A 26,570-nucleotide genomic window follows, 5' to 3' on the forward strand; every position below is an offset into this window, starting at 1 on the left:
TTATTCTTCTCTGCCGTATTTCACAGGTCAACGGCAGAGTGAGACTGTGTTACTGCTGTACAGTGTTTCTATAGTAATTTTTGTGACTGGCACAGTTATCTGGCCTTAATCTATTGTTACAACTAAGCCTTCAAGAAGATGTTATTTTAACACGTTCGCCGCGTTTGGCAACCCTGCACTCTCGCCCTCCCAGCGTCAACTTCACTTCACTCTCCTGCCAGTGTCCGTTGGACTTTCGGAGGGAGAGGAGGTATGATTCACTCTTAGAGGGTGGTGCATTGGTTAGAGCAGTAAAAGTCGTGGTACATATGTATACCGAATCGCCGACCACTAATATATTTTTCTCCCCTCGCGTATTGGTGCATCGATGTACCGAGGTTGCCTCGGTGCATCTGGGTACCAATACGCGACCTACTGATGATATCTTGTTGCTCTGCGAATTGGTGCATTGATGTACCATTTCATTACTTTAGAAAAATGTGTATTTTCTAATGTATATACCTGTTAGTACCTATAAAATATGTCTTATTATTTCAATAAGCTGCACATCTCTCTCTCTCTCTCTCTCTCTCTCTCTCTCTCCAAGGAGAGTATCAACCTTCTGTGTTGGGTGTGATGGACAACCCCACCTTTGTATTTCATGTTTCAATGAAAAGCATGCAGCTTCATACTAATAGGTTATATAATACAGGGCAAAAATTAGATATTTGGATATTCAGTTTTGCAAATTACGAGTCATATAGTGTAATAGTTAATTATTTTCGTATGTTTTATATAACCTTCATTTATCATAAGATTTAAATTTTTAGATTTTTTAATTTAGCAGTATTTTCCTTTACAGTTACTGTTACATTATGTAATTCATTTACTTTGTTTATGAATTGTTACCAGGCTTCTTGTGCATCTTGGAACTATGTTTTATTTTATGAAATATCTCAATTTTTTTAAAACAGAGTGTTGATTTTTTACTTTTTAAACAAGAAATGCATTCATAAGTGTTATATTTGATACCTGCCTTTCTATGATATTGATTATAATGCATTTGAGCTAACTGTATTGTGTGAAAACTGATTTTGTATAAAAAATGATGAACGAAAAACAAATAAATTTTTAGCTGATTATTAATCAATAACTTACCTATGTATAAGTATTTTTGTATTAAATAATACCATTGCAGCACATCTGTAGCTTTAATAAATGCAAATGGAAATAAATATTGATTATATACTCACGTTTTCAAAAGCTATTGAAAAAGGACATTCGGGTCAAGGATGTACCAATACGCTGAGGGGGAAACTTCTGCTCGGTACATCGATGGCCCGATAAGCGGTCAACGTGTTAAGGCCAAGTAAGAGTAAAAACAAGTACAGCAGAAGAGACAGCCTTCTTCCCTAATGGCACCTGGGGCTGTTACCTCAATGGTGACATTATCTATCTACCTAGTGCCAGACACCTTCATCCCACAAGGGGTGGCCATAAACAAACTGCTTCCATGTCGCCCTGTCCCCCACCATTTCACTGCCCTGCTCCCAGCTCACACCCCCACTCTTTCATATACCTCTCCACTCCATCCCTTCACCTCATCCTTGGCCTCCCCCTCCTTCTCCCCCCCTCCACCTCACTCACATACACTCTCCTCATTAGTCTCTCACTCTCCATCCTCTCCATATGGCCACCCTCCTGAAAACAATACATAAAGTTAATGTCAGTCACATACAAGTTAATGTGGCACAAATACCTCTACACCTATTGCTGTTCAGTTCTACAGATATCTGAGCCATTGTTCCTGACCTCTTGGTATTGTAATGAACTATGCCTCGTTCATCCATCCATCATTTTGTACTACTCCTGAACTCAACAGCATGGAGCTAACACATACCACTATAAATTTTTACAAGGTTATAAACTGGCATACAGGAATTATTCTGTACTATAACACTGCCACAATGAACAAAGGCTTTTTCAAACATGCCATTCACTTCATTTTTCTTGTTAATCACTTGTCAGTTTATGCTAAAGCTACTTCAAGCTATATTTAATGTGTCTATGAGGAATATATGTGTACGTACTAACCTCTTTAGGAGGGCCAAATAACCTACAGATCCACAGGAAGCAGGAATGTGAGAGGGACCTTGCCCAGCTCGGCTCCACATCGTGTTATGAACAAAGGCAAGAGGAGCCAGCTGAAGGGATGGGACGAGGGAAAATTCCATTTACCAACTTTTTCCTTAGCTAAATTGGCACTATGAATGAGAGAGGGTAGTGTTTGGAAACTCCCTGAACTGTTGTTTACAGATGATACTGTGTTGTTAAGTGAAGACGAAGGAGAGCTGCAAGGCTTGGTGGATGAGGGAGAGTGTGTAAGAAACGGAATCTAAAGGTGGATGTAGGGAAGAGTAAAGTGATGGTCTTTGAGAGAGGTGAAGTCAGTGAATGTACAGCGAGGTTGGATGGTGAGGAATTGGAAAATGTGAGTACGTTTAAGTGCTTGGGTAGTGTGATGAGTAGGGATGGAAGTTTGGAGGGTGAAGTGCTTGAAAGGGTACAGCAGGGAAGAAAGGTTGCTGGTTCCTTGAAAGCAGTGATAAGAAACTGGGAAGTGAGCATGGAAGTGAAAAAGTTACTACATGACAGTATTGTGATACCAACTCTTAACGTATGGAAGTGAAGCTTGGATGTTGTTGGAAGAACACAAGTCAAGAGTGAGAGCAGTGGAAATGAGTTATTTAAGAGGAGCCTGTGGAGTCACATGGAGAGACAGGCTGACTAATGAGGAAGTGAAGGAGCGTTGTGGTGTGGATGTGGATGTGATAGGAAGTGTTAGGAGAAACACATGAAGGTGGTTTGGCCATGTGGAGAGGATGGAGAGTGAGAGAGTGATGAGGAGAGTGTATGTTAGTGAGGTGGATGCCAAGGATGAGATGAAGGGATGGAATAGAGAGGTATATGAGAGAAGGGGGTGTGAGATGGGAGCAGGACAGAAATGACAGGGGACAGAGCGACATGGAGGCGATTTGTTTGTGGCCACCCCTTACAGGATTAAGGCATCTGGCAATAGACAGAATTTAATATGTGAGGAAGGATTATCAAATACTATGGTTATCGGACACTTGTCTGTTTTAAATCATTCAGTTTTACTACGATGTTAGGGAACTGGTGATAGGTGGTGGCGACCATCATCCACTCACTTGATGTAGTGCTGCCTACTTCTTCCTTTGCCTTTATCATTCTTTTTCTGTGCCTGCCCTCCTCTCTTTCTATTTCTCCCATCTTTCCTGTCACTTCTTATTGCTTTTCTTTCCTTTACAGGTGGCTTTACATTGAGTGACAAGCCAAATGGTTTCCTATAAGCCAAGAAACCATTTACAACGCTGGGTGGTAACCATACAACCAAACCATACGTGCTCCCTACGTGTCAGCAAGTGGGTTGGTGGAGGGTTAGTGCCAAACCATTTACAACACTGGGTGGTAACCATACAACCAAACCATACGTGCTCCCTACGTGTCAGCAAGTGGGTTGGTGGAGGGTTAGTGCCAAACCATTTACAACACTGGGTGGTAACCATACAACCAAACCATACGTGCTCCCTACGTGTCAGCAAGTGGGTTGGTGGAGGGTTAGTGCCCCTCCCTGTAAAACAACTAACTCAAAGTCAAATGGCCACCCCTTATGGGATTATGGCGTCTGGCAATAGATAGATAGATAGAGGGGAAAGTGGAAAGAACAGTGACATCAGGTGTGTGGGTATTTGAGTTAAGGATGGCAGGCAGTTCAAATCCAATCCCATTACATCCATGAAGCCTTAATATTAAAGTACTAATATTACTGTGATTACTTTGGGGGACCAGTGAGTGAAGGGAAAAGGCTTACTTAGAACTTATAAATGACCTCTACAGACTACTGGCACCATGAGAGAGAGAGAGAGACACACACACACACACACACACACAGCATTGGCACTCAAATGGTGTACCACAGTCCTACTCTGCACCACAACAAGCTGTGGTGTGGACCCCAGTGCCATCCATCACTGAGGGTTTGGTAAGTTGCTCAAAAATATGTACTATTATTACTTAGGACAATGGATGAATTTCTTTCTCAGTACAGATTGAGTTTGTAACATTTCACAAAGTTATCTACTTACACGAGGCTCAGTTATTTTGGTTATAACTTAATACATGTGTATTATATAAGACTTTCTTTACAGACGTCATGATGTGAAGAAGTATCAGTCTGCTTACTGCTTATAACAAAGGTGATGACTGAGACAACTGGTGATGAGAAGTCACTAATTTTTCCAGCTACTCCAGGTGCTCCTATTGCTCATGATAAGGTTTCATTATTGAGTCCTATCAGCCTTGTAATCTCACCAGAATTTAATAGTGGTAACTTGAGAACGGATACATTTATGTGAAGCTACAGAACCTGGTGAATGTTTTGGCATATCAGATAGAGCCAGGATTCTGGGGACTTGAAGGATGAGTGAATGGAAGTGTGGCCCATTGGACTGGGCAAATTTGGGCTGTCTGGACACTGCTACTCCTCACCCTGTCCTAAGGTGGGAAAGGAGGTCCAGATGCTGCTGCTGATGATGTAACTTAAGAACAGCCTTTCCATACATGAGAATATTATGAGCCTCTGTGGCAGGCTGCACTACAAGTACTCACAGGGTTTTGTCATTAGTCACTAAAATGGTGGGGTAACAGAAGGCTACTGACATGTACTGGACTGGCCAGAGGTGGGCAGTGTGCAGTACTGGTGAAGCAGCGAATGGCATTAGGAAGTGAGGGTAAAAGTGGTCTATCTATCTATCTATTGCCAGACGCCTTAATCTCATAAGGGGTGGCCACAAACAAATCGCCTCCATGTTGTCCTGTCCCCTGCCATTTCACTGCCCTGCTGCCAGCTCACCCCCCCCCCCTCTCTCATATACCTCTCCAATCCATCCATCCATCTCATCCTTGGCCTCCACCTCCCTCTCCCCCCCTCCACCTCACTCACATACACTCTCCTCATTAGTCTCTCACTCTGCATCCTCTCCACATGGCCAAACCATCTCAGTGTGTTTCTCCTAATGCTTCCTATCACATCCACATCCACACCACAACGCTCCTTCACGTCCTCATTTGTCAATCTGTCTCTCCATGTAACTCCACAGGCTCCTCTCAAATGGGTAAAAGAGCTTTGGCCCATTACAGAGTTTCTTCCATTATTTCCTGATAGGGCTGAGAGGATACTGTAGTAGTGTTGTGAATGGCTTCTTGTTAAACCACCTTACATCATCAATTTACTAACAAGAAAGTGGTATTTCCTACTTCCTATGATCTCCAGTCTTTCAAACGCAGTGTGTCCAGGCATCTCAAAATGAATGGATCTTGAATTTGGCTCTCTTTTGTATTGTTTTTGTTTTGTTTTTTTCTTGGAAGGAACTGTTTTGCTGGCTCAGCCTTTGGTTCCTTCTTCCTCACAAAAAAAAACTACCTTAAAGAAAATGCTTTATTTTACTTTGTAAGTTAATTTTCTGAATCTTTAGCATTACTTTCACTATGATTTACAAGAATAATTAGACATGCATTCTGAAATCCATCAAGGATAGTTCATACATATATTCTATCATATTATCAATATATAGATATACACTAATCACTCTAATATCCGGACGCCCAATAACCGAACATCCCCACTACCCGGACCTTATCGTCCTGGGATCCAACATTCCCAAAATGGTCTGAAAACCCCCCAAAATTTAAAAAAAAATTGATTTTTTGCCGTCCGTAATTTGAACTTGCCGCGCGCGCCGCGGGAGAGCACTGTTTTGGCGCGTCATTCCTCCGACGTCCGATAGAGCGCCGCTGCATCCTCCCCACTTCCCGCCTGTCTCTCACCGCGACTGGACCTACGCTCTTCGCAATGGCTGCCCACGTGATCGCTTTTGTGGTGGTGCCCTACCTGCTGCAGGGCCTCCTGCTGCTCTCGGGCCTCCTCTTAGTGTGTGTGATGATGGCCCCGCCACCTGAGAAAAGGAAGAGAGTGGTGTTGACTCTGGAGAAGAAGAGGGAGATATTGGAGAAAGTTGATGCGGGTTGGTCTTCTTCCCGCATTCTCCGCGAGTACAACCTGGCCCGGTCTACTTCGTTCGATATCAAGAGGTCCCGAGACAAACTCATGCAGTACACAGCTGACTTCTCGTCGAGAAGCAAACGCAACGTGGAAAGGAAGGTTATGTTTACCCCCAAGTGTGCAGAAATCGACCGATCCACGTTGATTTGGTACCGACAGTAACATGCTGCTGGTGTGATGGTACGTGGAACGGAGCTGAAGGCTGCTGCTGAGAAGTTTGCAAGGCTTCACGACGCCCTAGACTTCAAGGCATCCGAGGGTTGGCTCTTCGCGTTCAAGTTGCGACATGGCCTTACTAACCGTAAAGCACATGGTGAAGCATTGGACGCTAACGAGGATGGAGTTGACGAGTTTCGGGAATTTTGAGTGTTGTGCAGTGAAAAAAACGGTGTGTTGTGTTAAGGTTTTCGAGTTGACAGAAAAGACTCAGTGGAAACAAAATTTAACGTAAATAAACTTCTTTGTTTTGGCTTTGGAAAATAAAAAAAACTTGGGAAAAGTTAATGTGCAACACAAAATTAAACTGGAACATTATTTGGACTAAAGTGAACACTGTGAAGAGAACGGACTTCTGTGTGTTATTGACTAAGTTCAGTGCAAGACTTCAGGAACAGTGTACTGCAAGTGCTTCAGGAAATCGTTCTTACTGTCAGAGTCCGAGAGGAGGCGGTTATTCATCGAGGTGGCCAGGGACTTGTTGTAAGTAGCCAGAATGTTTCATACTGTACTTTTTTCCATACTATACTTACCAGAATGTTTCATACCGTACTTTTTTCCATACTATACTTACCTCATGCATGTGCAGTAGGAATGTGTTTTTCATCTGAACCTCGGACACATGGAACAGCACTGTGACCAGACCTTCAAAGAAAGTAACAGAGTAACCGTGGAATAGAGAGAGAGAGAGAGAGAGAGAGAGAGAGAGAGAGACATTTATATATACAAGTCTATGTCAGAAATATATGTCTTAAGTACAAGGGTAGCATAAGTTTAAAGTGTATGTGTAAATTATCAGTTAAAATAAGTTTTCAGCATAATTAGTATATAGTAAATTATTCCACATGAGTTATTTACACACATACACACATATGCACATACAAATATACATAGCAGTAGTTTTGGAAGCAGCAGCTCACCAACTGCATAACTGAGGGTGGTAAAGCTGGACCAACTGGATACCCCCCCATGCTGCCTTGGAGAGACTGTGTGAGGTGAAGATGAAACACTCGCTGGTGTCAGTATCACCCCTGGTGGCGGCATAAGACTGTGTGAGGTCAAGATGAAACACTCGCTGGTGTCAGTATCACCCCTGGTGGCGGCAGAAGGCTTTGGCTGTGGCAGGTCACGAGGCAGGTTCTTATTGTCACTTTGCCACATGCTGGAAAGAAAAAATCATCATATATTTCCTCTACTCACTACAACCATTATCATATCATCATCATCATCATCATCCAGACCTTCTTTCCCACCCTAGGGCAGGGTGAGGAGTAGCAATGTCCAGACAGCCCAAATCTGCCCAGTCCAATGGGCCAGGCTTCCATTCACTCATCATTCAAGCCCCTGAAATCCTGGCTCTATCGGATACACCCAAAACATTCACCAGGTTCTGTAGCTTCACATAAATGTATCCGATTGTATCATCTATATTATATACATGCCACTGCTATATCTATTATGTTGCTATGCTGATAATGCTTTTGCTACTTATGACTTTTTTTGGAACTTAAACAGTGTAGTATTTGACAGCCTCATGTGTGTAATTCAGTTAATTTTAATCATGAGGCAGGAATGAGATTCACTGGTAGCATAAGTTTAAAGTGTAAGTGTAAAATATCAAAATAAGTTTTCAGCATAATTAGTAAAGAGTTAGTAAATTATTACACAGAAGTTATTTAAACACACACACACACACACACACACAAATATATGCACATACATATATACAACACTTACCAGTAACTGTGGTAGGAGCAGCAAACCAACCTCATAACTGAGTATAGTCAATCAGGCCTGACCAGATACCTCCCCTCATGCTGCCTTGGAGAGATTATGGGAGGTCAAGATGAAGTACTCAGCAGCAGTGTCATGCCTGATGGTGGCATGTCTTGGTATGTGGCGTGTGATGAGTTAGTTTCTTTTGTCACTTCACCACAAGCTGGAAAGAAAAACTCATCAGATTTTTCCTCTGCTCACTACAGCAATATATCATCTATATTATATTTATTATATACATGCAACCATTATATCTATTATGTTGCTATGCTGATAATGATTTTGCTACTTATAACTTTTTTTGGAGCTTAAATAGTGTAATATTTGACAGGCCAGTGTAAGTCATGTTGTGTGTAATTCAATGAAGTGTAATCCTGAGGCAGGAATGAGTGTCACTGGTTACTACAGTTGGTTTGTGTTCAACTGGCAGTGCTGGGCTATTCTGGCAACATAAATACTATGACATGGTTATAGGAAAATCACTGAGCCTATGATATGAGGTATGAATGAGTGTCCTTGGTTACTGATCCAATTAACCATCAACTGAGCTGAAAAGGGCTATAAAACATTGTCAGATGAAGCCAACCAGCTACTGCCACACTGAATCTTCACTCTATATACACTTCCTTCATCATTAACATAAAGTGGTTAGAGGGAAAGGGGGAGGGAGGGGAAGACCGAGGATGAGGTGGAGGGACAGAGCTGAGAGGTATATGAGAGAGGGAGGGAGTGAGTTGGGGGGAGGGCAGTCAAATGGTGGGTGACAGAGCGACTTGGAGGCGTTTTGTCTGCAGCCACCCTTTGTGGGATTAGGGTGTCGGGCTATAGATAGATAGATAGGTTAGATAACACCACATGTCCACTATGCATGGTGGCAAGGAGGGACACCTTCACATGGTGACACTGATGTAAGTGGGTGGCTCCATGTCCAACCAGTGTCCTACAGTTGCCTCCCTCCACAAGGCAGACTGCAGCAGGATGGGCACTACATCCTGCAGTCCACTGGGTTTGTGTCCACATGAACCCCTGGCCTCAACAACAATGACCAGATATACTTACTGGTACAGACTGTGGCTCCACGTCTGGACATCATACTGTGCTTGAGAAACACAGGCCACGCCCTCCATGCCGTCCCTCAATGCCACTCCTCACATTATCTTCACTCGGGAAGTTGATGTTAACCTGAAACATAATGAAATACAATAATGCAATTTCTTTCCAACACAACCTTACCTCCTGCCTCACTGATGGTAAATAATTTCCTCTCCTCTCTCTCTCTCTCTCTCTGCCCCATTTCTGCCTTCCACCTCCCCCCACCCCTCTCTTCTTCTTCCCTCACCATTTTTAACTTTTCTCATTAATTTTATTGTAATGTCTTCTCCCCCATCTCTCTCTTGCCCTCTTCCTCCTACCCTCCCCCCCCCCTCTCTCTCTAATAATGCAGTCTCTCCCATATGGCCACACATCCTTACCTCCTGCCTCACTGATGGTAAACAATTTCATCTCTCTTTCTCTCTCCCTCTCTCTCTCTCCATTCCAACTGCCCTTCCTAGAGACTACACACTGCCCCAGCCACACTACACTGCACGCTGCTTCACTACCCTTCAAAACACAGCTAACAACCCATTCAGTCCCTCTGCTTGTACTACCCATCTGTGTTTTTACTGCTGTTCTAGTAGTAGTAGTAATGGTAATGAGAGAGAGAGAGAGAGAGAGAGAGAGAGAGAGAGAGAATGTTCTGGTGTACCTTCCTCTGTGATAATGTGGGTGTGTGTTTATTGTTGTGGTGGTAGTAGTAGTGAGAGAGAGAGAGAGAGAGAGAGAGAGAGAGAGAGAGAATGATGACAAAGATACTGCTGCTGATGATGATGATAAACAAAGGAGGAAGGTAAGTAAGGAGAAAGAGAGAAAGAAGGATGAAATATGTAATGGATAATAATAATAAATAACAATAATGACGTTGTTGGAGGGACACAAGTCAAGAGTGAGAGCAGTGGAAAGGAGTTATTTAAGAGGAGCCTGTGGAGTCACATGGACAGACAGCCTGACGAATGAGGAAGTGAAGGAGCGTTGTGGTGTGGATGTGGATGTGATAGGAAGCATTAGGAGAAACACATTGAGGTGGTTTGGCCATGTGGAAAGGATGGAGAGTGAGAGACTGATGAGGAGTGTATGTGAGTGAGATGGAGGGGGGAAGAGGGAAGGGGAGGCCAAGGATGAGATGGAGGGATGGAGTGGAGAGGTATATGAGAGAGGGGCGTGAGCTGGGAGCAGGCCAGTGAAATGACAGGGGACAGGGCGACATGGAGGCGATTTGTTTGTGGCCACCCCTTACGGGATTAAGGCGTCTGGCAATAGATAGATAGACAGATCATGATAGGAATAATAATAATAATAAATAATTACAGTAATGGTATGGTAATACAAGTAATAATAATAATAATAATTATCTATCTATCTATTGCCAGACGCCTCAATCCCATTCGGGGTGGCCACAAACAAATCACCTCCATGTCGCCCTGTCCCTTGCCATTTCACTGCCCTGCTCCCAACTCACACCCTCCTCTCTCATATACAGTACCTCCCCACCCCATCCCTCCATCTCATCCTCGGCCACCCCCTCCCTCCCCCCCCACCTGACTCACATACACTCTCTTCGTCAGTCTTTCACCCTCCATCCTCTCCACATGGCCAAACCACCTTAGTGTGTTCCTCATAACGCTTCCTATCACATCCACATCCACACCACAACGCTCCTTTATATCCTCATTCGTCAGCCTGTCTCTCCATGTGACTCCACAGGCTCTTCTTAAATAACTCATTTCCACTGCTCTCACTCTTGACTTGTGTCCTTCCAACAATAGTTATTATTATTATTATTATACAAGAGGGTGAGAAAAAGGCAGAGTATAAGAGAGAAGTGCAGGAATGATTGGGCAAATATGAATTGAAGCAGATGGGGGACGTGGAAGGTGTGTGTAGGATATTTACAGAAGAAATATGTGTATTATGTGAGTGGTGTGTGGGAGGAAGAGAAGACGGAGAGGGGTGCAAGGAACAGCGTGGTGGACTAAAGAGGTGAGACAGGTTGTGGCACAAAAGAAGAAAGCATACAATGAATGGATGAGAAATAGGGGCGTGGAAGAAATTGAGAGGCGGAAGAGAGAGTTATATGTAGAAAGAAAGAAGTGAAAAGATTAGTAAGAGAGAGTAAGAAGAGAGTGGATGAGGAATTTGGAAGGAATTTGAGTGTAAAGTGGAGGGACTGTAAGAAAATGTTCTGGAAAGAGGTGAAGAGAGTAAGACAGGGTGGAAGTGAGGTTAGCAGGGGAGTGAAAGATAAAAATTGTAGATTACTAGTGGAGAAGGGAGAAAAAGTGAGCAGATGGAGAGAACACTTTAAGGAATTGTTGAACATACAGGATGGAAGTAATGCGAATATAAGTGGCTGGGGAATGGCTGGGAGAAGGAGGGAGGTGAGAAGACAGGAAGAAATCAGTAGGATAGAAGTTGTGGAAGCAATGAAGAAAGTTAAATTGGGGAAAGCCCCAGGAATTGATGGAGTGTGTGGTGAAATGCTGAAGCATGGGAGAGAGATAGTAGTAGAATGGATGTGGAAGATGTGCAGATTGGCCTGGGAGGAAGGTAGAGTCCTGGAGGATTGGAGGTCAGGTATAATTATTCCCTTGTACAAAGGAAAAGGGGAAAAAGAAGTGTGTGGTAATCATAGGGGCATTTGTCTTCTTAGTATAATAGGAAAAGTGTATGGTAGGATACTTATTGATGAGAGTTAGGGAAAGAACAGAGAAATTAGTTGGAGAAGAACAAGAAGGGTTTAGGAAGTGAAGAGGTTGTGTAGATCAGATATTCATTCTTAGATCTTTAGTGGAAAAGTTTCTAGAGAAGAGAAAGAAGTTGTATGCAGCTTTCATGGATTTGGAGAAAGCATATGACAGGGTGGATAGACAAGGATTGTAGAAATTGTTAAGAATATATGGAGTAGATGGGAAGTTGCTGAATGCTGTGAAGAGTATGTATGATGGTGCTAAGGCTGTAGTGTGTGTGGATGGTGAACTAAGTGAATTTTTCTCTTTGAAAGTTGGGTTGAAACAGGGATGTGTCATGTCTCCATGGTTGTTCAATCTGTACATGGATGGGGTAATAAAAGAGGTACAAGGTAGGGTAGTGGATGTTGGAGTGGCCCTGGTGAGAGAGGATAATGTTTGGAAACTCCCTGTACTGTTGTTTGCAGAACATACTGTGTTGTTGAGTGAAGACGAAGGGGAGCTGCAAGGCTTGGGGGATGAGTCTGAGAGAGTGTGTAAGAAACGGAATATAAAGGTGAATGTAGGGAAGAGTAAAGTGATGGTCTTTGAGAGAGGTGAAGTCAATGAATGTACAGCAAGGTTGGATGGTGGGGAATTGGAAAAATGTGAGTACGTTTAAGTACTTGGGTAGTGTGATGAGTAAGGATGGAGGTTTGGAGGGTGAAGTGCGTGAAAGGGTACAGCAGGGAAGAAAGGTTGCTGGTTCTTTGAAAGCAGTGATAAGAAACAGGGAAGTGAGCATGGAAGTGAAAAAGTTACTACATGACAGTATTGTGATACCAACTCTAATGTATGGAAGTGATGCTTGGACATTATTGGAGGGACACATGTCAAGAGTGAGAGCAATTGAAATGAGTTATTTAAGAGGAGTCTGTGGAGTCACGTGGAGAGACAGGCTGATGAATGAGGATATAAAGGAGCGTTGTGGTGTGGATGTGGATGTGATAGGAAGCGTTATGAGGAACACACTAAGGTGGTTTGGCCATGTGGAGAGGATGGAGGGTGAAAGACTGACGAAGAGAGTGTATGTGAGTAAAGTGGAGGGGGGAAGTGGGAGGGGGAGGCCGAGGATGAGATGGAGGGATGTGGTGGAGAGGTATATGAGAGAGGGGGGTGTGAGTTGGGAGCAGGGCAGTGAAATGGCAGGGGACAGGGCGACGTGGAGGCGATTTGTTTGTGGCTACCCCAAACGGGATTGAGGCATCTGGCAATAGATAGATAGATAGATAGATTATTATTATAATTATTAACAATAATAATAATAGCTAATAGTTTCCTGTACACCAGGAAACTATTTACTATGCTGGGTGGTAACCATATAACCATATTATGGTGCCTGGTGGTTTAGTGGGTAATTACAGCGCTCCAATCAGATTGAGCTGGCAAAGGTTTATATCCAAGGGATGGTTGGGGTTTATTGCTCATGTAATGCCACTCAGGGATGAGTGAGGCTGGTCACTCTCATGTTAAACATCAGGACCAACTGCCTAGCCCTGGGCTCTTACACTCCTCATGGAGCAACACAGGATTACATGATGGACGGAATACTGATAATAATAATAATAATAATATTAATAATAATAATAATCCATCCATCCATCATCCAATCCTACATTGCCCCATGAGGAGCGTAGGAGCCCAGGGCTAGGCCGTTGGTCCTGACATTTAAGATGAGAGTGACCAGCCTCGCTCATCCCTGAGTGGCGTTACATGAGCAATAAACCCCAACCATCCCTTCGATATAAACTTTCACCGGCTCAATCCAATTGGAGCACAATAATTACCCAACCACCAGGTGCCAAAATTTGGTTATATGGTTACCACCCAGCATAGTAAATGGTTTCCTGGTGTTCAGGAAACCATTTGGCTTGTCACTCAGTTTAGAGTCACCCACAAGCAGAAGGAATAGGAAAGAATGAAGGAGGGAAAGATAGAAGAGGGAGTGTTAAGTTACCCGTAGGCAGAAGGATGAGGAAAGAATGAAGGAAAGATAGAAGATGGAAGGAAAGAAGGATGGAGGAGAGGAAAGGGCAGACACCCAACAGCAGCACTACATCAATTGGGTGGATGGTGTGCGCCTCCACCCACCACTAAATAATAATAATAATAGTAATAATCATCATCATCATCATCATCATAACAATAATAATAACAGGAATGATAAGAACAAGGGGAATAATAATAACAACCTCACCCAGGGCAGGACACAGGGGTGACATCCACAAGTCACTGATGGACTGGGTGGGCAGCAAGTTGAAGGTGTGCACAACGAGCCTCAGTCCTTCTTTGTAACAAAACATCATCAGTTTAGTGCGGTGGGTTGCGTATATGCTTTTCTGATGGACCTGGGACAAAACACAAGCACCACTGGTCATATTCTGATGTGGAGAGGATGGAGAGTGAGAGACTGATGAGGGGAGTGTATGTGAGTGAGGAGGAGAGGGAGGGGGATGCCAAGGATGAGATGGAGGGATGGAGTGGAGAGGTATATCAGAGAGGGGTGTGTGTGTTGGGAGCAGGGCAGTGAAATGGCAGGGGACAGGGTGACATGGAGGCAATTTGTTTGTGGCCACCCCTTATGGGATTAAGGCATCTGGCAATAAACAGATAGATAGATACTGTCACTAGGTGTAAATGAAGATGCTAATAATTAAATGGGGGTAAGTAAATGTAAATTATGTATAAAAGAAGCACAAATGGTACTGAAAATAGGTGTAAATGGGTAAGTTGATGTAAACAGATGCCAAATAACACACCTTAATTTCTCCGATGAGTGGATCATCAGCCGGCTCGTGGGTCTGGCTCCTCAAACACAAATAAAGGACCGTCACTGGGAGGTGGAGGACTCTGGCGGCACGGTACTCCTCAGTCAGGTATTCCATGTCGACGGTACAGGTGAACTGTCAATGAGGGAAAGATGGTTACAGCTTGTTTGTGTTCATATGATGGAACTAATTACATGGACGGTACACATGAACTGTCAATGAGGGAAAGATAGTTACAGTTTGTTTGTGTTCATATGATGGAACTAAAAGTCATGGCTGAATGGATCTCCATGAACTTTAGTTGTGAGGTGGGAATGACTCTCCTTGGTTACCTATCTATCTATCTATTGCCAGACACCTTAATCCCATAAGGGGTGGCCACAAACAAATCGCCTCCATGTCGCCCTGTCCCCAGCCATTTCACTGCCCTGCTCCCAGCTCACACCCCCCTCTCTCATATACCTCTCCACTCCATCTTTCCATCTCATCTTTGGCCTCCCTCTCCTTCTCCCCCCCTCCACCTCACTCACATACACTCTCTTAGTCAGTCTCTCACTCTCCATCCTCTCCACATGGCCAAACCACCTCAGTGTGTTTCTCCTAAGGCTTCCTATCACATCCACATCCACACCACAACGCTCCTTCACTTCCTCATTTGTCAGTCTGTCTCTCCATGTAACTTGGTTATCAGCCAATATAAAATTTATCTTCCAGTCTGACTTCAATTGTCCAGCAACAGCAGTGAAAGAAGCAGGTCTCCCATGAGGTGAATTGAAAAATACATAAAAACACCAGTAGGGTTAAAGGAAATCAGGAAAATGGTATGTAATAAAGGAGTTAATGAAGGTTATTCCTTTGTTTTTGAAGGCATGAACATGCTTACATGTCTCAGCCTTGGTCACCTAATGGCGGCTCTCCACGCTGCACGATCCATTGCAGCCTCCCTGTTCAGTCCCTTAACCCTGAGGTCACACTTAATGACCTTGTCCCATGTCTTTCTCGGTCTACCCCTCATAACCCCACCCCCAATATTAATACTTCTCACCTTCCTCACCCAATTATCATCCCCCATCCTCTCCACATGTCCAAACCATCTCAATCTACCTCTCCTCATCACAACACCAATACACTCCAGTCCCATCCTACCTCTCAACTCTTCCATTGTAAACCCAGCCCCTCCAGGCCTTGGACACAGGGACGCACTGCACATCCACCTAATCATTGTCATTTCTGTACATCTGAGCCTGCGAATATCCTTCTCCTTTATCATAAACTGACTAACTTTTTCTGTGAACAGTTGGGTAGGGACACCTTCATGTGGTGGCAGTGATATAACCACCTGGCTCCACTGCCTAAACTCCTTCCCCATCCTCCAAATAGAGGAATGTGCACTGCAGGGGAAAGACACCTTTGGTTTACAGCACTCCAGTCACAGGACAGGGCAGGAGAAGACCAACATAACCAGGCAGTGGAACTGTCTAGTTATTTCAGTGCTACCATGTGAAGCATCTCTCTCTCTCTCTCCATCACTAAAAATAATTAAAACACACACGCACACACTAGAAATGTAGTGATAAAAGATATAAAAGTGGAGGTATAGGAAGTGCATAAATTACTGGAAACTCAAGATGTAAGGAAAGCCCCAGGATCAGATGGAATTTCTAATTGGGTACTGAAGGAATGCAGAGAACAAATGGCGGACAAAATTCACAGTTTAATTGTGTGTTCTCTGGAAGAGGGGAAAGTGCCTCATGAATGGAAGATGGCAAATGTGGTACCAATTTATAAGGGAGGAAACAGGGAAGAACTCCTGAATTATAGACCAGTGTCCCTAACCAGCATGGTCGCAAAATTGTGTGAGAGAATCCTGAAAGACAGATGGATAAAATATCTGCAAGAGATGAATATTTTGGCTGATAGTCAGTTTGGATTTAGAAGTGGAAGGTCATGTGTTTCCTAATTGTTGAGTTTTTACTCAAGAGCAATTGAAGTGCTACAGGAAAGAGATGGTTGGGTGGATTGTGTGTATTTAGATTTGAAGAAGGCCTTTGACAAGGTACCCCATAAGACAATAATGTCACCTGAAAAACACATTAACAAGGAAGTTAGAGAGACGTATAAACTCCTGATTAATATAAGAGTAGCTTTTCATTATATGGATGAGGAGGAGATGAAAAAATTGATAGTGGCCATGATCCACCCCAGGTTAGAATATGCAGCAGTAGTGTGGTGCCCACACAAAAAGAAAGATATAAACAAGATTGAGAGAATATAAAGAACAGCAACCAAGATGGTCCCCAGTCTGGCAGATGTCGTACAGAGAGAGGCTGGAAAAACTGGATTTGCCTTCCTTAGAAGAAAGGAGAAAGAAAGGCGACATGACTGCAGTATTCAGGACCATGGTGGGAGTGGATAAAACTGACAAAGAAGATGTGTTTGTATGGGATAAGAGAGTAACAAGAGGACACGGAATGAAACTGAAGAAGCCAAGCTGCTTGAAGGATATCAAGAAATAAAGTTTTCCTTATAGATGCACAGACCTGTGGAATAGCCTGGACAAAGAGATCGTCCAGTCTAAAAACTTAAACGAGTTTAAAGCAATTTGACTTATTGAGAAACAGCGACGGGGACCCATGAGCGTAGCTCATTTCCTGTATATCACAACTAGGTAAATACAATTAGGTACACACACACACACACACACACACACACACACACACACACCATAACAAAACATACCAGTACCTGTGCTTAATCAATGTCCTCATTGCTGAACTCAGCAAATCAGCAAAGGTGAGGCTCAGAGGGTCTGCTTGCCTGCTGGAAACTTGGTTTGAAAAGAAACCAAATGGCTCACTGGCCCTGAGTCATGCCATAAAGGCTGACCTGGAAAAAAAAACAAATCATAATGATCATCATCTAGGGTGAGGTAGGACTCCAAGAGCCAGAAAAATTTTAGAACTATATATTCAAATGTTTCATATGTCACTAAATAAATGAACAAATAAATGAAGGGAAGAGTTATGGTGAGTTGTTTTCACGTGAGGCAACTTGGCCACATGTACACCTTCAAGTTGTGGTTGTATGACAGTCAATGAGCCTTGGTTATGAGGTACTGTAGGAATGAATCTCCTTGGTTACTATAACTTGTTTGTTTTCATCTGATGGGAGTAAGACACACGGATCTACAAACCCCAACCAACCCTCAGATGTAAACCTTCATGGACCTGTACCTACTGGGCAGCCTCTGTGCTTGTAGACGGCTGTAGTGGGTCGTTGCTGGTGGTGATGGTGGATCTACAAACCCCAACCAACCCTCAGATGTAAACCTTCATGGACCTGTACTTACCGGGCAGCCTCTGTGCTTGTACAGGGCTGTAGTGGGTCGTTGCTGCTGGTGATGGCAGCTGCTGCTCAATGGCCACATCTCTCATACTTGAACTGGAGGATTGTACCAACAGCTTCTTGCCAGCTGACTGTTCTGTCTCCAGCTCTGCCTGTTTCCTTTTTGTAGCACCCGGGATCACTGAAACATCATCATCATTATCAACAAATTAAAGAAAAAAAGGAATATATAACATCAAATGGAAACTAGCAACAAGCTCATGAGTGGTCCAGTTCTATCAACTGGGGAAAAAAAAAAAAAAAAAGGAAAAAAAAAGATAGCAGTACATTACCATTAGGGCTTCCTTCTTCTCTTTATTCCAGAGTGTCACTGGTGAGTTTGTAACCCTTTCCTTAATAATTTATACTGCACATTACACCATAATATCTTCATTTATGTTACTGATGTCAACACTGAAGGCATATAATCAGCTGCAGCAGAATGTTAAGTTGTAATATGCAAAAGAAAAGCACTATGGAAGGTGAGCGGCAATACCTCATGTTGTTATGTTGCAGTGTTCAGCATTAAACAGAGAGATTTTTTTTTCCCCAAATTTAGGAGGTAGGAGTGTTACTTACATAAAGGTTAAGTTTGCCAAGACACTTAACCTGCCATGTGCCGGCAGGCTTTGTACCCTTATGAAGCCGTGGTGCTGGACAACTTTCAACCTTTTTTTTTTTTTTTTTTGCCAGATGGGTTAGAAATGAGAAAACACAGAGAACATCCATAAAAGTACAGTAAGACCTCACTATAGCAGACTACCTGGGGCCCAAGCCATTCTGAAAAATGCGAAATTCCGATAAAAACGACATCCGGACTTCCCCCCGCTGACCCGGACTTTTTCCGATATATCAGACATTCGTTCGGAAGGGAAAGAAGTTGTATGCGGCTTTCATGCATTTGGAGAAAGCATATGACAGGGTGGATAGACAAGGATTGTGGAAAGTATTAAGAATATATGGAGTATATGGGAAGTTGTTGAATGCTGTGAAGAGTATGTATGATGGTGCTAAGGCTGCAGTGTGTGTGGATGGTGAACTGAGTGAATTTTTCTCTTTGAAGGTTGGGTTGAAACAGGGATGTGTCATATTTCCATGGTTGTTCAATCTGTACGTGGATGGGGTAATAAAAGAGGTACAAGGTAGGGTAGTGGATGTTGGAGTGGCCCTGGTGAGAGAGGATAGTGTTTGGAAACTCCCTGTACTGTTGTCTGCAGATGATACTGTGTTGTTGAGTGAAGACGAAGGGAAGATGCAAGGCTTGGGGGATGAGTTTGGGAGAGTGTGTAAGAAACGGAATATAAAGGTGAATGTAGGGAAGAGTAAAGTTATGGTCTTCGAGAGAGGTGAAGTCAGTGAATGTACAGCGAGGTTGGATGGTAAGGAAATGGAAAATGTGAGTACGTTTAGGTACTTGGGTAGTGTGATGTGTAAGGATGGAAGTTTGGAGGGTGAAGTGCTTGAAAGGGTACAGCAGGGAAGAAAGGTTGCTGGTTCCTTGAAAGCAGTGATAAGAAACAGGGAAGTGAGCATGGAAGTGAAAAAGTTACTACATGACAGTATTGTGATACCAACTCTAACGTATGGAAGTGAAGCTTGGACGTTGTTGGAGGGACACAAGTCAAGAGTGAGAGCAGTGGAAATGAGTTATTTAAGAGGAGCCTGTGGAGTCACATGGAGAGACAGGCTGACAAATAAGGATATAAAGGAGCTTTGTGGTGTGGATGTGGATGTGATAGGAAGCATTAGGAGGAACACACTGAGGTGGTTTGGCCATGTGGATTAGGTTGGAGGGTGAGAGACTGACAAGGAGAGTGTATGTGAGTGAGGTGGAGGGGGGGAGAGGGAGGGGGAGGCTGAGGATGAGATGGAGGGATGGGGTGGAGAGGTATATGAGAGAGGGGTGTGTGAATTGGGAGCAGGGCAGTGAAATGGCGGGGGACAGGGCGACGTGGAGGCAGTTTGTTTGTGGCCACCCCATGCGGGATTGAGGCGTCTGGCAATAGATAGAGATAGATAGATAGTCCGGATTGCATGAACGGTTTTTAAACTGTTTTCACTACCATTGCGGTACTGTACTGTGTTATACCTTCACCACAATAATCAAATGGTATAATATATATAATAATACTGTACTGTGCACTGATAAACATGTCTTTTATTTACTTTATTGTGGTGAACATACTTGAAGTGGTCAGGCAGTCCAGACCGCTTCTGGCTTTACTAGACTTTTTCCAATAAACAGTATAGGAATTTCGTCCGGTAGCTTCTTGAGTCCGATGAAAGCGAATTCCGGTCAATTGAAGTCCACTATATCGAGGTTTTACTGTACTCACAGAAGTCACTTAGATCGATTTTGAGGTCGATTCTCCCTGAGCAGGCGGCTGTAAACTCTGGAGTAACGCCCATAAACTTCACCGTCCGCTGCCACCACACAGCGAGAAGGCAGACGCTCTGCATTTTCTTTGTCAGTAACTACAAGCGCTCGTGGGCCCTTCAGGCCCTCTCGCACTTGCTCCAGCGGATGGCTCTCACGCTGCGCACTCACTTTCTCATGCTTCGCACACGATTCCTTGTGCTGCTCACTCATTTCCTCATGCTTCGTGCACACGTTGCGATCATTTCAGGTATCCCAGTCACGTTTATGTGCTGTTCTAGTCTAACGTTGTCACTATCGGCCATCAAGGCGACATCGAAGGGCCTATGATGGTCTGTTTATGTGCTGTTCTAGTCTAATGCTGTCATTTGGATTTTTTGCAGCTAACCAATTAATTGTGTTATTTGCAGTTTCGGGAATTGGTGAGATTTAAATTTGTAGTTTCGGCTGCCCAAAATACACACACACACAGACACACAGCTACTGCTATAGTATATTAGATATAAAGCCACCAAAATCTTTACAGTGAACGCAACCCTAATTTCACACACTCACGCTGGGAGTGGCATTTTTTTTTATCGAACTATGATCGCTCATTATAGTAAAACTTTTTCAATCGTGAGGGGATCAAGTTCTTTCACATCAGCGAATTTTTTGCGATTTTTGTGCCAATTTTGGTGCGCTTTGAACGTGTAGTTTTGGCGGCCCAAAATACACACACATAGACACACACACACGGCTACTATCTATCTATCTATTGCCAGACGCCTCAATCCCATTTGGGGTGGCCACAAACAAATCGCCTCCACGTCGTCCTGTCCCCCGCCATTTCACTGCCCTGCTCCCAACTCACACCTCCCTCTCTCATATACCTCTCCACCCCATCCCTCCATCTCATCCTCGGCCTCCCCCTCCACCTCACTCACATACACTCTCTTCATCAGTCTTTCACCCTCCATCCTCTGCACATGGCCAAACCACCTCAGTGTGTTCCTCATAACACTTCCTATCACATCCACATCCACACCACAACACTCCTTTATATCCTCATTCGTCAGCCTGTCTCTCCATGTGACTCCACAGGCTCCTCTTAAATAACTCATTTCCACTGCTCTCACTCTTGACTTGTGTCCTTCCAATAATGTCCAAGCATCACTTCCATACGTTAGAGTTGGTATCACAATACTGTCATGTAGTAACTTTTTCACTTCCATGCTCACTTCCCTGTTTCTTATCACTGCTTTCAAAGAACCAGCAACCTTTCTTCCATGCTGTACCCTTTCAAGCACTTCACCCTCCAAACCTCCATCCTTACTCATCACACTACCCAAGTACTTAAACGTACTCACATTTTCCAATTCCTCACCATCCAACCTCGCTGTACATTCACTGACTTCACCTCTCTCAAAGACCATCACTTTACTCTTCCCTACATTCACCTTTAGATTCCGTTTCTTACACACTCTCCCAAACTCACCCACCAAGCCTTGGAGCTCCCCTTCGTCTTCACTCAACAACACAGTATCATCTGCAAACAACAGTACAGGGAGTTTCCAAACACTACTCTCTCTCACCAGGGCTGCTCCAACATCCACTATCCTACTTTGTACCTCTTTTATTACCCCATCCATGTACAGATTGAACAACCATGGAGACATGACACATCCCTGTTTCAACCCAACCTTCAAAGAGAAAAATTCACTTAGTTCACCATCCACACGCACTGCAGCCTTAGCACCATCATACATACTCTTCACAGCATTCAACAACTTCCCATCTACTCCATATATTCTTAATACTTTCCACAATCCTTGTCTATCCACCCTGTCATATGCTTTCTCCAAATCCATGAAAGCTGCATACAACTTCTTTCCCTTCTCTAGAAACTTTTCCACTAAAGATCTAAGCATGAATACCTGATCTACACAACCTCTTCCCTTCCTAAAGCCTCCCTGTTCTTCTCCAACTAATTCCTCTGTTCTTTCTCTAACTCTCGTCAATAAGTATCCTACCATACACTTTTCCTATTATACTAAGAAGACAAATGCCCCTATGATTACCACACACTTCTTTTTCCCCTTTTCCTTTGTACAAGGGAATAATTATACCTGACCTCCAATCCTCCGGGACTCTACCTTCCTCCCAGGCCAATCTGCACATCTTCCACATCCATTCTACTACTATCTCTCCCCCATGCTTCAGCATTTCACCACACACTCCATCAATTCCTGGGGCTTTCCCTATTTTGACTTTCTTCATTGCTTCCACAACTTCTATCCTACTGATTTCTTCCTGTCTTCTCACCTCCCTCCTTCTCCCAGCCATTCCCCAGCCACTTATACTCGCATTACTTCCATCCTGTATGTTCAACAATTCCTTAAAGTGTTCCCTCCATCTGCTCACTTTTTCTCCCTTCTCCACTAGTAATCTACCATTTTTATCTTTCACTCAGCTACTGTTGTAGTATAATAGATGCTATTCGAGTGAAGGACACTCTTGTTGGGTATATAGATGATATAGGAAGTGTCCCCAAGCATAGTTATGTATGTTGGCACATTATGACAAGTAAGTGTAATAGTTCTTATTCTACGTTTCAGAGGTAGAAAGTCTGTGCCCAAACGTATTATACTGTACATTATATTGTTTTCCACATAACATAGGTTTTTTCGTAGTCTACGCACTCCTGGTACAGTATGTTTTCTCTCTCACTCAATGCAGCAATACTGCCCAGTTATATTGGTGGCACCACATGAAGGCATCCCTCTCCAGTACTCGTGACATATGTACAGTACTGACCTGGAGTGCAGCCCAGCGAGGGGCAGCCTGTGTGATGTTTGAGAGGTGGTGTGGTGCGTGGTGATGCGCAGCCAGGAATGCCTGCCACTGCTCCATCACATACACATTAGTTTAAGGTGGTTTGGTCATGTGGAGAGGTTGGAGAGTGAAAGATTGATGAGGAGAGTGTATGTGGAGGGGGCGTGAGGGAGGAGGAGGCCAAGGATGAGATGGTGGGATGCGGTGGAGAGGTATATGAGAGAGTAGGGTGTGAGCTGGGAGCAGGGCAATGAAATGGTGGGGGACAGGGTGACATGGAGGCAATTTGTCTGTGGCCACCCCTTACAGGCCTAAGGCATCTGGCAATAGATAGATATACAACAAGCATCATTTGGACAGCCTTGTTAGCACAGCTGACCACTTCCAAAATCACTTCCGTAAACCACAAATTCTGAATCTACGTAAGTGTGATTTTGTGTACAGATTTGCATTTGAGACAAATTTTACGCAAACTTTCGGTTTTGCATTTGCGGAAGTACTTCAGCAAACGCAAACCTGCCCACAAACCAGCCTGACCTCTGAGAACTTTGAGCGGTTTGTTTTCATGAAGGGCAACATGGACCTGCTCAAGACGGAGTTGTCTCAGTTGTTGGAGGAGTTTGACTGTGACTGAGGAGGTTGAAGCCAAGGGAACAGAGGAGGACTGGTGTGTAAACTTGTTAAGTATGAGTTGTGAAATGTAATATTTAAAGTCATTTATCTACAATAGTGAAGGATTTACCTTTGTTTTGTAATAAAAACAGTCTTATATACTAATATACAGTAATAATATTTGAAATACTACAGAACCCCATAATTGCCAAACTCATAATTGACGACTTCACTGATTAGCAATTTCTTCCTAAAAAAAAAAAAAAAACAGTCACAAAGATATAGAAAATAAACTGGAGGAATATGAATTGAATAGGTAAGATCTTTCTGCTGAAAGCTAAACGTACATTTAGCGCTCATTTTTTTGTTCGTTTTTGTGTGTATGTGTGAAGGAGAGAATACTGATGCAAACAGTATTGTATTCCATTAGCTAACCCCTAAACAACCCCCGGCATTCAACAACCCTTTACAGTACCGATGTCAGTGACGTCGAGTTAGCTTGAGCTATAAAAAACTGTGAACAATTATGGGAAGGGAACGAAGGTCACTGGTATGTTAACACGACTCTACGTTACCATCCCAAGCAGTCAGGTTGTTGCTTAATCTCAGATGTTTTTGCCCACATGACTCATACACTGTAACTTTATTGCAGTAATTATTCTGGGAATCATGGCAAATCACAGGATGGGTTTAGGAAGCTAAAAAACATATTGCTAGGCGTGCCAGATGATTCTCTTCACGTCTCTAAGAAAAATAAATTGATTTTGGAACTCTTCAAAAATTGTTCCGGGGCTGGCCGAGGATGCTCACAAATTTCTGAACCCACGGTCACTGAGGGGTTAAGCTGCTTAGCCATACCTACAGTTGTTTGTTTACAGCGCAATGGAAGGAACTTGCTCTACGTACTCAAACGTGGATTTCATTTCCCAACTCTAGGTTAGGGTGGGTTGGGTAAAATTATTAGGTACAGTTAAACTAAGCCAGGTTAGGCTACGTATTGTTAAACAAGAGTTGTCACAGCCATACACCTAAAAACAAAGGGGAAACAGATTTAACAAGAAATGTTTATTTGCGGGTAATGCAATACAATACGGTATCAGTAGTTCATGGGCTACGTAATTACCAGTAAATGTCATTTTCAAGAGGGCATCCAAAATTTGCAAAGTTCAAGAATTAGCAAGGGGGTTTGGAATGTAACCCTTGCAAATTTGGCATGAGGAGGGTGGGTTGCTGTACTGTACGATACCAGTACTGTGGAGGTGGAGGGATGGAGCTGAGAGGTATATGAGGGAGGGGGGAGTGAGTCGGGGGGAGGGCAGTCAAATGGTGGGTGACAGAGCGACTTGGAGGCGTTTTGTCTGCGGCCACCCTTTGCAGGATTAGGGCGTCAGGCTATAGGTAGAAAGACAGATAGAAATGATACTGTACAATACTGTAATCCATACAGTACTACACCTTAATCTGAAAAACACAGAAATTAATGAACATATACACGGCCATACCACGTTGAGTACACCGCTTCCCGTTCGATCAGCGAAGTTAAGCAACGTTGGGTCTGGTTAGTACTTGGATGGGTGACCGCCTGGGAACACCAGATGCTGTTGGCATCCCTATGTCAAGTGGGGTTGGTGGAGGATTAGTGCCCCTTCCTGTAAAACAATTAACTCTAAGCCCTTGGCCACCCCGTTTGGGATACATGGTGTCTGGCAATGAATGAATGAAATACATGTGTAATGACACAGTAGGCCTACAGGTCACAGACAACACTTCCTGGACGGCCCAGATAATTCAGAATATATGCTCAACATTCAAAGACCTTCATAAATGGGACTATTTCACAAAAACTGCCAAAATATTGGATCTACCAAATAACTGGACTTTATTGTACTGACTCCCTTCAACCTCTGTCTCTTCGCCACACTGTTGCCTCTTTATCACTTTTCTATCGCTACTTCAATGGTCACTGCTCCTCTGAACTGTCTGCTTGCATCCCTCCACCTCTACGACGGGCGTGTAGCAGCAAACTCTCATCCTTTTTCTGTCCAACTCTCTAATGCAAGAGTTAACCGTTATTCCCAGTCCTTCATTTATGCAACAGGTCAACTCTGGAACTGTCTCCCTTTGTCTGCAATTCCTACTGCTTATGATCTCCAGTCTTTCAAATGCAGCGTGTCCTGGGATCTCAAAATGAACGGTTCTTGAATTTGGCTCTCTGATGTCTTGTTTTTGTTTTTTCTTGGAGGGAAGAATTTTGAGGGCTCCTGGCCTTTGGTTCCTTCTTCCGTGCATAAAATAAAAAAAATAAATACTGGTAACCTAATCTAACCTAACCTATCCAACAAGTGAGCCTAACCTAACCAAGATTCAAGTAAGTTTAAGTCTGCTATTACGCCCATGAAGTCAAACATCAAGGCATCAGCAACATCGATCTATCTATAGCCCAACGCCCTAATCCCACAAAGGATGACCGCAGACAAAACGCCCCCAAGTCGCTCTGTCACCCACCATTTGACTGCCCTCCCCCCAGCTCACTCCCACCTCCCTCATATACCTCTCAACTCCATCCTTCCACCTCATCCTCGGTCTCCCCCTCCCTCCACCCTCTTAGTCAGTCTTTCATTCTCCGTGTCCTCAGCAACATGATCATAAAAAAAAAATTGAAAAGGTAAACAGAAAAT

The 26,570-nt window shown here is 43.6% G+C and overlaps 1 non-coding gene across 1 annotated transcript; it reads left to right on the forward strand.

Moving 5' to 3' along the window:
• Nucleotides 1-25,380: 25,380 nt before the first annotated feature.
• On the forward strand, nucleotides 25,381-25,499 carry LOC145417266 (5S ribosomal RNA). Its single transcript, XR_013900477.1, has one exon. It is a non-coding gene; the product is annotated as a 5S ribosomal RNA (ribosomal RNA).
• Nucleotides 25,500-26,570: the final 1,071 nt, after the last annotated feature.

The sequence above is a fragment of the Coenobita brevimanus genome, chromosome 109 (genome assembly GCF_032717465.1).
Source record: "Coenobita brevimanus isolate Jiangsu-jjx chromosome 109, ASM3271746v2, whole genome shotgun sequence".
NCBI classification, from domain to species: domain Eukaryota; kingdom Metazoa; phylum Arthropoda; class Malacostraca; order Decapoda; family Coenobitidae; genus Coenobita; species Coenobita brevimanus.